Here is a 12246-nt window from a genome sequence, read left to right on the forward strand (position 1 = left end):
CTTACTTACTTACTTACTTACTTACTTACTGACATACATACTTACTTATCCCTGTTATTGCCAATGAAGTATAAGCCACCCACTAGTTGTTTTTTTCACCAACACACCGTATTCTCGGCTTTTCTTTCTAGTTCTATTAAAATTGTTGTTCATTCTTTTCATATATTGTCGCCATTTCTTATTTTAAAGTGTTGTTTGGTTTTCCTCTTTTTTTCTTTTCACTTTGAGCACTCAATGTAAGGGTTTGCTTTGTGATACAGTTGGATGTATTCTACAATATGTATCCTATCCAGTTCTAATATGTTTTCCTGATTTCTTTCTCCACTGAAATCTGGTTTATTTTCACGCATAGTAGTTTGTTTGTGATAGTGTCTGGTCAACGGACCCAAAGTATTTTGCGTAGACAACTTTTAATAAACACTTGTACCTTCTGTATGATGGCCTGGAGCCTGGAGCTCCTATGGGATTACTGCCTGTCCCAAGCACTGATAAAGGAGTAGGGTTGGTCATGGAGTTAGCAACCGCATCCCGTAGAAATTTAACTCGCTAACGAAACGATAACTACAAACTATCATTCAAACCATTTCAACTCTGCCCTGAGAGTTAGGTCTTCATTTAGAGGAGTTATGAATCCTCATGGTGAAATACATACGTGACTATTATTATTTAAGATGTTTCATAAAGGATAACTTTTAGTCAATTTTTATTATCATTTATTATCTATTTGATAGATTTTATGATGGGCTTTATTTGTAAGTTTTACTCATTTCAGCTTAATGTTTGTTATAGGTATCATTTGAAACCAGTATTCTCTGAGATTCGAACCCAGTACCTTTCGCTTCAAACGGCATCACGTTATCCACTCAGCTACTTAGTCCTGATAGCCACTTGCCTGTGCAATGTGGTGAAGTTTGAATTCACTTAGTATTATTTGTTTAAATCTTCCCATTGATGTTTAAGACTTCAAATGATCAGTCTCTAATTGGCTATATGTGCATACTATGCGTATTGCTTCAATGTAGCCTTAATTCACAAGCATTGTAAGCAAAGATGGATAGTAGCTAGCAATGGAATCCAGGGCGCACAAATTAAAAATCTAATCAGATTTTATTTTGTTTTTGTTTTTTTTGTTTTTTTGATCAGGGGAATTAATTAATTTTCATTTTAATCAATAATAATAATAATCAATATTTTTTATCACTATATAGAGATTCAATATAATTTTTCTTTAAGACTATAAAAACTAACAAAGAAATTTTATAGTTTGTATCTAGGTGGGAAGAGAAGGAGGGGTGATAAATGCAAATATGTAGATAAAGGTAATGATAGCTTTTCTCTTGAGATATATCGAATGATACCTTAACAACAACAACAAGAAAAGACGAATCAATTTCTATATTTAGAACATAATTTTTCCAAAGAATAATTGTCTATACATGGATATAATTTGGAATAACTATAAAGGAAATTCAACTAAATGTATCATAGAAATGATAATTTGTCCCTAAGTTACTTTTAGAAAATATATCGATTTTTATGGTCATAATTAATCATGTATTAAAGTAGAACTAAAATGAAAGAGTGAGTCAATTGAAGCTAGACCACCGTGGAAAACCTGAAAGCACTGGACAGCCGTTTCGTTCTATTGTGGGACTCCTCAGCAGTGCGCAACCACTACCTCGCTTCACGAGATTCGAACACAGGACCTAACAGTCTCGCGGTCCTAGTGGTCTAGTTTAAATTGACTTATGATTTCAGCTGTAGAAAATTTCTAAAGTCCCCACAAAATCTCTTCTGATAATAGTAATCATATGCTTACAAGTGACTGACTTCGAGAGTTAAATCCAGGAGTTCTAGTGAGAAGCAGTGACCAGTGGAGTTCAATCTACATCTGTTGTGAGATAAGAACTCACGGAAGACAATTGGTGATTGGTTGCTCAACTTCGTGGACTATGAAAATACTAAATCTCCACAAAAAACCCCTTTTTAAATGAAAGAAACTAAAAACTTTATATTAAACAATAGATAATACGGTATTCATATCCGTCTGATACATGAAGTTCTTATCTTACGTGCGGTATAAATTATGCCTCATACCTCTTACGTAGCATGAGTCGATGATCAGGATTCTCTAACCAACTCTGTTCTCGGATCTCGTTTCCAGCTCTTGACAAGTGTAATTCATACTTTTAATGTCTAAATCCAACTCTCAGCTACATGTGATCGTAGTTCTGTCTCCTCTCGTTTAGCATTGAAAATTGTAGTTTGGAGCTGGCTTTGTGATGTAGTTTGATGGTTTTTACAACGTGTGTCCAATCCAGCTGTAGCGTCTTTCCTTTATTCTCTCTCCAATTTGAAGACATGATATTCTCTGATAGAGTAGGTTGTTTCTGGAGGTATCCGGTCACTGGATATTGAATGTCTTGTATAGACAATTATTTATATATACCTGTACCTTCTGATGATGATTGTAATATTTCTCCATCTTTCAGCTTCATACAATAGAACTACGTTGACGTTCTTACTGAAGATTATGACTTTGATGTTGGTTGACAGTTGTTCTGAGTTCTGTATGTTTTTCTTCATAGCACTAGATAACATTCACTGTAATTCCCTCTTTTGTTTTCAATGATGTTTTGATGTTTCTGGATCAATGAGATTCACATCCTATAAAAGCATTTCCGGATTTTTTGGATAACATCGGAGCAACTCCTTTGGTGTGTGAAGCGCTTTCCTGTTCGTGATAAGAGTACGGTAGCTTCTCCCCCGTACCTAACCTTTGGTTTCCAGCTCAAGTCTAAAAGTTCTCGCTGATTTCCAGGAACGCCATGTTGTATAGCCTCTTTTCCGTTGATATTTCACTGGTCCTCCCTGTCTCCAAGATTCTCCGGAGGTTCCACGTGTCTATATTAATTGTTGCTGTGAATTTTAGGAGGGTTATCGGCCTCGAGACATTCAGAGTAAATTGGTTTTCATCATGAGGAGTCACAATTCTTCTAAAAGAGGATCCTTCAACTTATAGGGATGAGTTTTAACGGTCACAACTATTTATTCTGGTTAGAGTTTTTCTACCAGGTTGTTTTCTACGCTATAGGATTGCTAACTCCATGTTCAGCCCTCCTTCTTTGTCTTAACGTAGAACTGGAGGTAACGCTAGAATGTCTTTAGTTGAAATGAAGTTATTATCACCACATTCCTATGTTGATCGCTGAGAACAAACTGCTTTTGTTCTGTGAAGATAACAGTTTGTACTGGCAATTAAGTTATTATAGATTCCAATCAATCTCCTGTAGAAGTGATCTAAGGTTGATCAGTGTAAGCTCTTTACAGTTCTATGTAAAGGCAATTGACCTGAACAAAACATTACTCGGCGAGACTAAACTTTATGGACGACCTTTGAACGAATGTTAAATGACCTTGAGAAATATTAGCTAATCAGAAGACAGTTAGTATACGGCAAACAATATATTATACAAAATTAAAAAATTAAAGCGGATACCGTTCTTTTACATGGCTCAAAAACTTCTCAAGGTTAGATAAAGGTTCAGAAGTTATAAAATCATAGTGCATACGGTACAAGAACTCATCCATATGGCTCCATAGTATTCGGCCTCTGAAGCCATGATAAGGTCTCAAAAATTCTTATTGTTGGTGCCTGTCGGTTCCTAACTCGTTGGAAATCTTAGGGTTTAGGGTTAGGGTTAGGGGTTAGGGCCTAGGGTTAGGGTTTAAAATTAGGGTTTAAGATTAGGGTTTAGGATTAGGGTTTAGGGTTAGGGTTCAGGTTTGGGGTTTAGGATTAGGGTTAGGGTTTATGATTAAACTGATTTTGAGATAAAAACTTGATTATATATTAGATAATTGAATGTTAAAACAATTACCCTTACTCTTTTTAATCAATCCCTTATCCTTATTTATTTCTACTTCATTAGTTTTACAATATTTTTCTATCTATGACAAATAATCCATATTATATGTCTCATCTTGTGTTGTCATGCAGAAAACTACACAAAAACTCACAAACATTCCTCGAAACAGAAACTTACAAGATCAACTACATTGTTTACTTATTGTAATGAACAAGTGAACACGGGCGGGGATAATTGAATGTATTCAGGCGGAAAATTACAGACTACCTCACTAAAATCTGACAACCATACAGTAAGCAGTTTATTAACAGTTGTCTACGCAAAATACTTCGGATCCGATGGCCAGACACTATCAGTAACAACTTACTGTGGGTGACAACAAACCAGATTCCAGTGGAGGAAGAAATCAGGAAGAAGCGATGGAAGTGTATAGGACACACATTGAGGAAGTCACCCAACTGCGCCACAAGACACACCCTCACATGGAATCCTGAAGGTCAATGGAGAAGAGGAAGACCAAAGAACACACTATGCCGAGAAATAGAGACAGACATGAACAAGAACTGGATAGAACTAGATAAGAAGGCTCAGGATAGAGTGGTTTGGAGAATCCTGGTTGGTTGCCTATGCTCCATTGGGATTAACAGGCGTAAGTAAGTAATACTTTTTCTCATTATTCTTCCTCTATTTTTTTCTATATTTCCTAAGAAGAATGATCTCCACATGTTCAGGGTTTATACTGATTTGATTTGCAATTTGGTTGGTGGACTATTATGGAATATTAAGGAAGAAGTAATATGAAAATAACAATCTAAGTTATCTTTGTATAAGTACATATCATTGTTACATTATGTTGATCGCATCTAGTTTAGTACAATGTCTTCAAGTATAACACAGAAAGCACCAGCTTCCATAGGAATCCCTATGTATGTTGACACTGAGATCCCACCAATACTAATTCTATTTTAAATAGGGTATCCTAATGAATGTATCCATCAACCGTGCATACACGAACGGCTGTATATATCTTTGTGAAGACTGTCAAAGTTTCAAAGTTTATATCATGAACTGATCTTAACTACATATCTTATTGATCTTGAGTGATCTGAAATTAATTTGAATGAGGTTATCACCGATAAATGAAGCATAAAACAAATTGTCAGGCTTACCTGAATAAAAATAAAAATAAATTTTTCGGAAATAATCAGATCAATCAATCAATCAGTATAAAAGGGCATAGAAACAATGAATTGAAAGGGAAAACGTGTTAAGGTGAAATTATTCGAAAAAAAAAACAAACATTTAAGGACAATAAAATTTGAATAGGACATCTATTCATTTACTTTATTTATTTCAATTAATATCATGAATGGATGAATGTTAGACCATTATTGAAAACTTGGAAGCACTGGATGGCTGTTTCGTTCTAGTATGAGACTCCTCAGTAGTGCGCATTCACGATTATACACTCGGTATTTGAATCGAGGAACTTCGGTCTCGCGAGTGGGCGCTTAACCTCTAGATCACTGAATCAACCAGCATTCAAAGGTGTTAATATCTTACTCCAACCGTCCACTATTGTCTTCAGTGAGTAACTGCCTCTACAACAGATCTGGCTGAACTCCACTAGTCACGGCTTCTCACTAAGACTACAGAAAATGTCTCTTGAAGCCAGTCACCAGTGAGTACATGATAGTTATCAGTATAGGGTTGTGTAGATTGTTGAGTTTCAATTAATATCATAACCGATGACCCTGTGTTAGAGTTCCGAGTAATGAATAAGTTATCTTACACTGATTGATTATGTGAGAGAAGCTAAATTCAAGTTGTTTAGTTTCTTGATATTAATGAAATTCTATTGATAATGTTACGATGTGGTCACTCTATCACATACACTATGTCTTAATGTATAACGGTTAAGATTAGTCAATAAAGTACCATAAATCTGACTTTGTAGCTAGTTTGGACCAGTCAACATGATTTACTAGTATATAGAATGATTTCAATAAAAGACCACATTGTAACTTTATCAGTTGATGTCAATTACTAATAATAATAATAATAAGACAATCATGACATTGGTTACAAATCATTGTTAAGCCATTATACATCTTTATAATTATATCATTATATTTTGTTTGATTATGTATCAAATATATCGACGATTGTTTATCAATACGTTAGGCGTTTATCCATTATCGTGTAGTATCAGTTTATATGTTAAGCTCATATACTTTATTCTAGCTACTGGCCAAGCCAATTCGCCTATCCATTATGAGACATATTTTGATCTTGTTGATCATTTGATTATTAACCTTGGCTATACTTTTATATGAGCATATATGTGTACACTTCGTATCTTATTCATCATATGTCTGTCATTCATTTTTGTCTGACTATAAATGTTGATTAATGCTTGCTCATAGCGAGTTGGCTTCCCAGCCAACTCTACTAAACCGTAGTTGTTGCTATCCTTTGTCTTCTGATTTTACGCGCCGTTAAGATTAGAATTATATAACGGTTATCGAAACGAACGATTAACAAATCGCAGCACTACAATCGAATCATCGTTTAGTGATACAGTTTGGTAATGAAAGTACAACATGTTACCATATTGTAATGCTTTATATTGAATAAAATACTAATTGATCAATGTTGATCATTATATGATAAATGTCTATTGACGATTAATCAATTTAAATGAGATTTATTAGGATCATTGTTATTATTATCATCAGAGAAATCATTATACGCTTTTGATGGAGCCCTTCATTTTAACATTCATTAGATGGAATGATGTTGTTGATGGGCTCACTACTTTTTTCTGAATCAGGATCTGAATCCATTCAGATCGTATGAATGTTATTGAGATATATACATATATATGTGAGTTAACCTCCTATAAAATTATCGATTTAAATCGCATTAGTGATTTATGAAATTAAATAAGTTAAATATAAAAATGAAGTTTTATTTGAACAGATAATCACAGGAATGAATAGAAAAGAAGTGAGTTAAGCTGAAATAACCTACAATAGAGAAGGTGTATGAGCTTATTCCATATATATCAAGCACTAAACGATATTTTTATAGGCGAACAAAAATAAGTTTCAGGCATGTGATAGATGAGGTAAGAAGTGTACACACATGCGCTTATCTAAAAGTAATCAAGATTGATAAGCGAATAATTAACAAGATCAAAATGTAATTCAAGAAGAATGGATAAATTAGCCTGTTCAGAAGCTCGAATAAGTTATACGGGTATAACATAGTAACCGATACTACATATTCACACACACACACACACACAGATTAGTTACATGGATCAATAATAAGAATAAGATATGAATCATTACAGGTTCTTTGATAAATATACCATGTAAATGTATCCATTTGACATAATTCAATTTCGATCTTACACTTCAGTAATCTTTTACTTTATTTCAAAATCTTATTTTTTCTAAGTTATAAAGGGTTTTTGTGAATATTATAGTCATTTCAATAGTTCAGATGATGAATCAATTGAAGCTGAGGAATCTCACAGTAGTACGAAACGTCAGTCTAATGCTTCCACGTTTTCCATGATGGTCTAGTTTAAATTGACTTATGATTTCAACTATAGAAAATTGTTAAAAACTCCACAAGATACCTTCTGATAATAATAATCATATGCTCACTAGTGACTGACTTCGAGAGGTAATTCTTGTAGTTCTAGTGAGAAGCAGTGACTAGTGGAGTTCAATCAGGTCTGTTGTCAGATAACAACTTACCGAAGACAATTAATGAACGGTTGCTCAACTTCGTGGATTGGTTAAAGTTAGACATTACCGCCATTGGATTCCGGCAAGCTCAGTGGTCTATTGATTAATTGCTCTGACGCAAGACTGGTATCTTGCAAGCGAGATCATGGGTGAGCACTGTTGAGAAGTCTTACAATAGGACGAAACGCCGGTCTAATGCTTCCAGGTTTTCTATAATGGTCTAGCTTTAATTGAATCATGATTTCAACTATTGAAATATTCTAAATTCCTTTTATAGATTTTTTTAATAAATAATTTTGTTTTAATGAAATACATTTTCTTTGACCTTGACTTCATTAAATTCACTGAAGTAAATTGAATTATTTTTTTAATCACATTTTCTTTTTTTTTTCTTTTTTTTCCATTTCATTAAACAAATAAGATGATCATCTGTGATATAGAAAAGTGATTTAGAATTATTTAATTAACTTAGATACATCTTAATCAATCCATAGAAACAAAGTGAAATTGAAGAAACCTGTTTTCGCTTTCTTTCTTTCTTAAATGAATCATCTAAAGACAACATTATGTAAAGCATGTTAATTGTGGACTAGGAGTTGAAATAGAGTTGCTGAAATGAAAAAGGGAGGGGGGGAATAGTTTTATCTTCTGAAATATATGTTGTTATAACATGTGTTCTTGTAGCCTGGACAAATGATACGTAAACACGTACGAGTAATCCAGAGTCTATGTCGGTCCTGATTTCGGCCTTGCTCAGTCAGTGAAGTCCAGAACATCAATGTCATTTCCTGAGATATGAATTATTATTGTCAAATATACTGGGTGTAGTGGATGTCGAGTCGAGGACGGACTATGATCACCACTACAATTCGATTACGCGCCCAAAAACGACTTGGTTCCTTTGATAGCTCGTAAATCAGAAGGCTTTATTAATCCAGATCAAGTAAATTTATTGGCGATCTCGTGGTATCGAAATAATGCCGAGACGTGCCAAAGAGTACAGGCAAAATGAGCAGTGCGCGAGCAAGTTCGAACCAAACCAGGCGGAGCGCGGAACAAGAAGTGAAACTGATACAGTTAAACAAATACAGTAAAACAATCTCTGGTACAATTGGTTATAATAATAATAATTGTTTCCGTTATTCCAATCGTGTTCTTATCGAGACTGGCCGGTCACTACATGGGTTTATATATCAAACAAACAGATCACATAGTACCATAAAATAGAAAATAAGATTTGTACAAAATTGAGCCAGAAGTGACGGTGAATATGAGAGACTGTAATTGATAGATTGGGCATAACTTAGGAACGGTAAATCATATACTAATAGTCCAGAAATCCAAATAAAGCTTATAATAAGGAAAACATGAGAATGCATAGTTTAGCTATTTGTAGTGTCGCTTTGTTTGTTATAGTTTATTCTAACTTCTGGACAAGCCAATTCACCTATCTATTTTGAATCACGTTTTCACCTTGTTCATTATTTACTTATTAACCCTGACTGTTTTTTATATGAGAGCATGCGTGTGTACACTTTTTATCTTATCCGTCACATATCTGTCAATTATTCTTACCTGACGATAAATGTTGATTAACTCTTGATAAAAGTTATTAGGCTTACCCACCATCTCCAATGCGTGTCACTTTTATCTCGCTCCCTGATATTTAATCATGTGCTTATAACTTTTTGGTTTGCATCATTTGTCAATAAAACTGTAGTTGCCACTTCTCTTTGCCTTCTGATTTTATACATCGTTAAGATTGGAATTATAACGGTTATGGAGGTGAACGATTAACGAAGCACGGCACTACATACTTAACAATTATACAATACAAATATATGTATCGTATTTATCTTTAAATAATTCTCAAAAAATACGATTCATAATTCTTTTGGGACATTACTTACTTACTTACGCCTGTTACTCTCAATGGGGCATAGGCCGCCGACAAGCATTCTCCACCACACTCTTTCTCGGGCCTTCTTTTCTAGTTGTATCCAGTTTTTGTTCAATCTACTCATGTCGGAGTTCTTAGAGATATAACACATACGAATAAATTAGATTCGAATTTTTTGAAGATAAATCTAAAATTACATATTGTTAACTCAATTATACGTCAAGACAGTACTAATGTACGGAGATTTAACGTGTGGCGGGTTATAGGGCGTAAGTAAGTAAGTAAAAGTCATAGTCATATGATGGTACATAACATCGATTTCAAAAGTGTGATTGGAATACAGATATTGGAATGAAAATCTGAAGATTGATATATTTACATAATATTAGGAAGTTGAATGTATTTATCAAGTAGAATCATATCTGTTTATTTGATAAATGTTGGTTCGAATATATTACACCCGATGGATAGTGACTGAGAGTAGAATCCAGTTTAACGAGCGTTTCATCCTATTTGAGATTCGTCAGCTGGATGTACTTGCATCTCAGAGTTGATGTTCACTCTGAGACTCGAACCCAGTACTTTTCTCTTCAAACACCATCGCAATATCCACTCAGCTACCTAGTGAGTCCTGATAGCCTCTTACGTATGCAATGGGGTGAAGTGGAAATTCATTTGGTATTGTTTGCATGTATCTTCCTATCGTTGTTTAAGACTGCAATTGATCAGTCTCTTGTTGGAATATTTTCATCCTGTGCGAGACTGCCTCGATATTGCTTGAAATCACAAGCTTTATAAGGAAATATGGATAGTGTCTAGTAATGAATATCTACTCCGAGATGTAGGTACATCGAGCTGACGAGTCCCAGAAAGGACGAAACACGAGTTCAGGCTTCCACTCTTATCCACTATCCATCTTTCCTTATTCTATCTCAATAATTTTCTTTTATTCATTATAATTCTGCTTTTTTTTCTTTTTCTGATTACATCTTAATTAAAAATCAATTTAATCAGTTTCTATGGGGGTTCAATTGTTGTTCCTGTTGTTGTTTAATATATAAAAATGAGAAGAAAGAACTAACAAAATATTTTGATGAATGGTCAGTAAATTGTATTTATGTAAGAGTTAAGAGACGAATGAAGAGAATAAGTAAAATACAAAACTAGAAGGAATACGATAATTGTTTACCAAAATTATGCTACAAACTCCGCTATACCGATGGCCAAGGTAGCAAGAGTGGTTGTACAAACTTTTTTTTTGGATACAAATGTTCGGTTTATGGATATAAATTGCGATGGCTTCAGCTATGTGCAATAGACGAGCTCGTAAACTATGTGGCAAATTTGATGGAATATGGTAGATAACCTTGAAAGCTTTATTCAGTTCAACATGATAACCTGTATCCATCAAGTGAGCGAGAATAGAACTCTTAATCCCCTTTACCTGTCCTTTAGTCAACCATGACGGATGGTATTCTGTTATTCATTGACGAACTTGACGAATTGTACGCCCTATATAACTGGCTCCACAGGAGCAGTTGAATTGATAAATACACATAGATGTGGCTGTTGTTGTTGTTGTTTTTTGTATTTTTACAAATATTGATTTCTTTTTTAATGTAGTTACTATGATAGAATGGAATAATATTTTAGATCGTTTTTCTTCTAGTATTTTCTATCTGTAAATAGATATAATCAATTTCACAGTTATTTATTAGAATGGATTAGAATATAACTATGGTACAAATTGAATTTATTTTACAGATGTAAAGTTTTGAAAAAGGAAGTAATGGAAAAATAGTCATTTATCTGAATTAATGAACTATTTTTAATCAGAAGGGGGTTTATGGATATTATAGTAGTGAAGATCAACTAAATCTGTTGTGAGATAGTAACTCACTGAAGATATTAGTGGATCTTTCGCCCAATTTCGTGGATTGGTTGAAGTAAGACATTAATACCGTTGAACGCCGACTCAGTGGTCTAGTGATTAAGAGCTCACGTGCGATACTGATAGGTCCTGGGTTCAAATCTCGAGAAGCAGAATCTTCGATGTACACTGCTGAGGAGTCCCACAATAAAACGAAACGGCCCTCCATCGCTTCCAGGTTTTCCATGGCAGTCTAGCTTCAATTGTTTCATGATCTCAACAAAACTTCCGATAATTCTGATTTTGTCGTTTGTTTTCTGAAGAAGTGGCTTACACTAAGTCACCAAACGTCAGAAAATTTAATTTTTCCCTACTCATTGTGATATTTCAAATATATTGAATAATTTATATTTAGCTATGTTTCTTTTAGTCAATGTGATATACTGCACTATTACAAATCAATTTATCCAAATTATAGTGTGGTATAATTTTAATAATATTATGTCAAACAAAGTTTGTTTAAAACAATTGTGCTAAGACAACCCAACGGTGAACTCGGAGAAGCTTTAAAAGGCTCACAATGAGCCAAAGATATTCCATCCATCATCTTTTGAAAGAATATTCCAGAATTCCTACGTGTAACTTCCCTATTGGATAAATGCTAAAAAACCACTGTATGCGGATTGAATGATTATAATGATGATTTTGTTTTTACTAAAAACTATAAATATCTGAGAGTTATGTACCATGCTTGACACTATTTGGAATAACATCCCTTTCTATTCATCCTCTGTTTTTTCATTTACGATTTGAAGGATTCTAGCGTTCGAGTGCTTAGGTAGTACG

This window comes from Schistosoma mansoni, chromosome 2 (assembly GCF_000237925.1).
Source record: "Schistosoma mansoni strain Puerto Rico chromosome 2, complete genome".
Classification (NCBI taxonomy): Eukaryota; Metazoa; Platyhelminthes; class Trematoda; order Strigeidida; family Schistosomatidae; genus Schistosoma; species Schistosoma mansoni.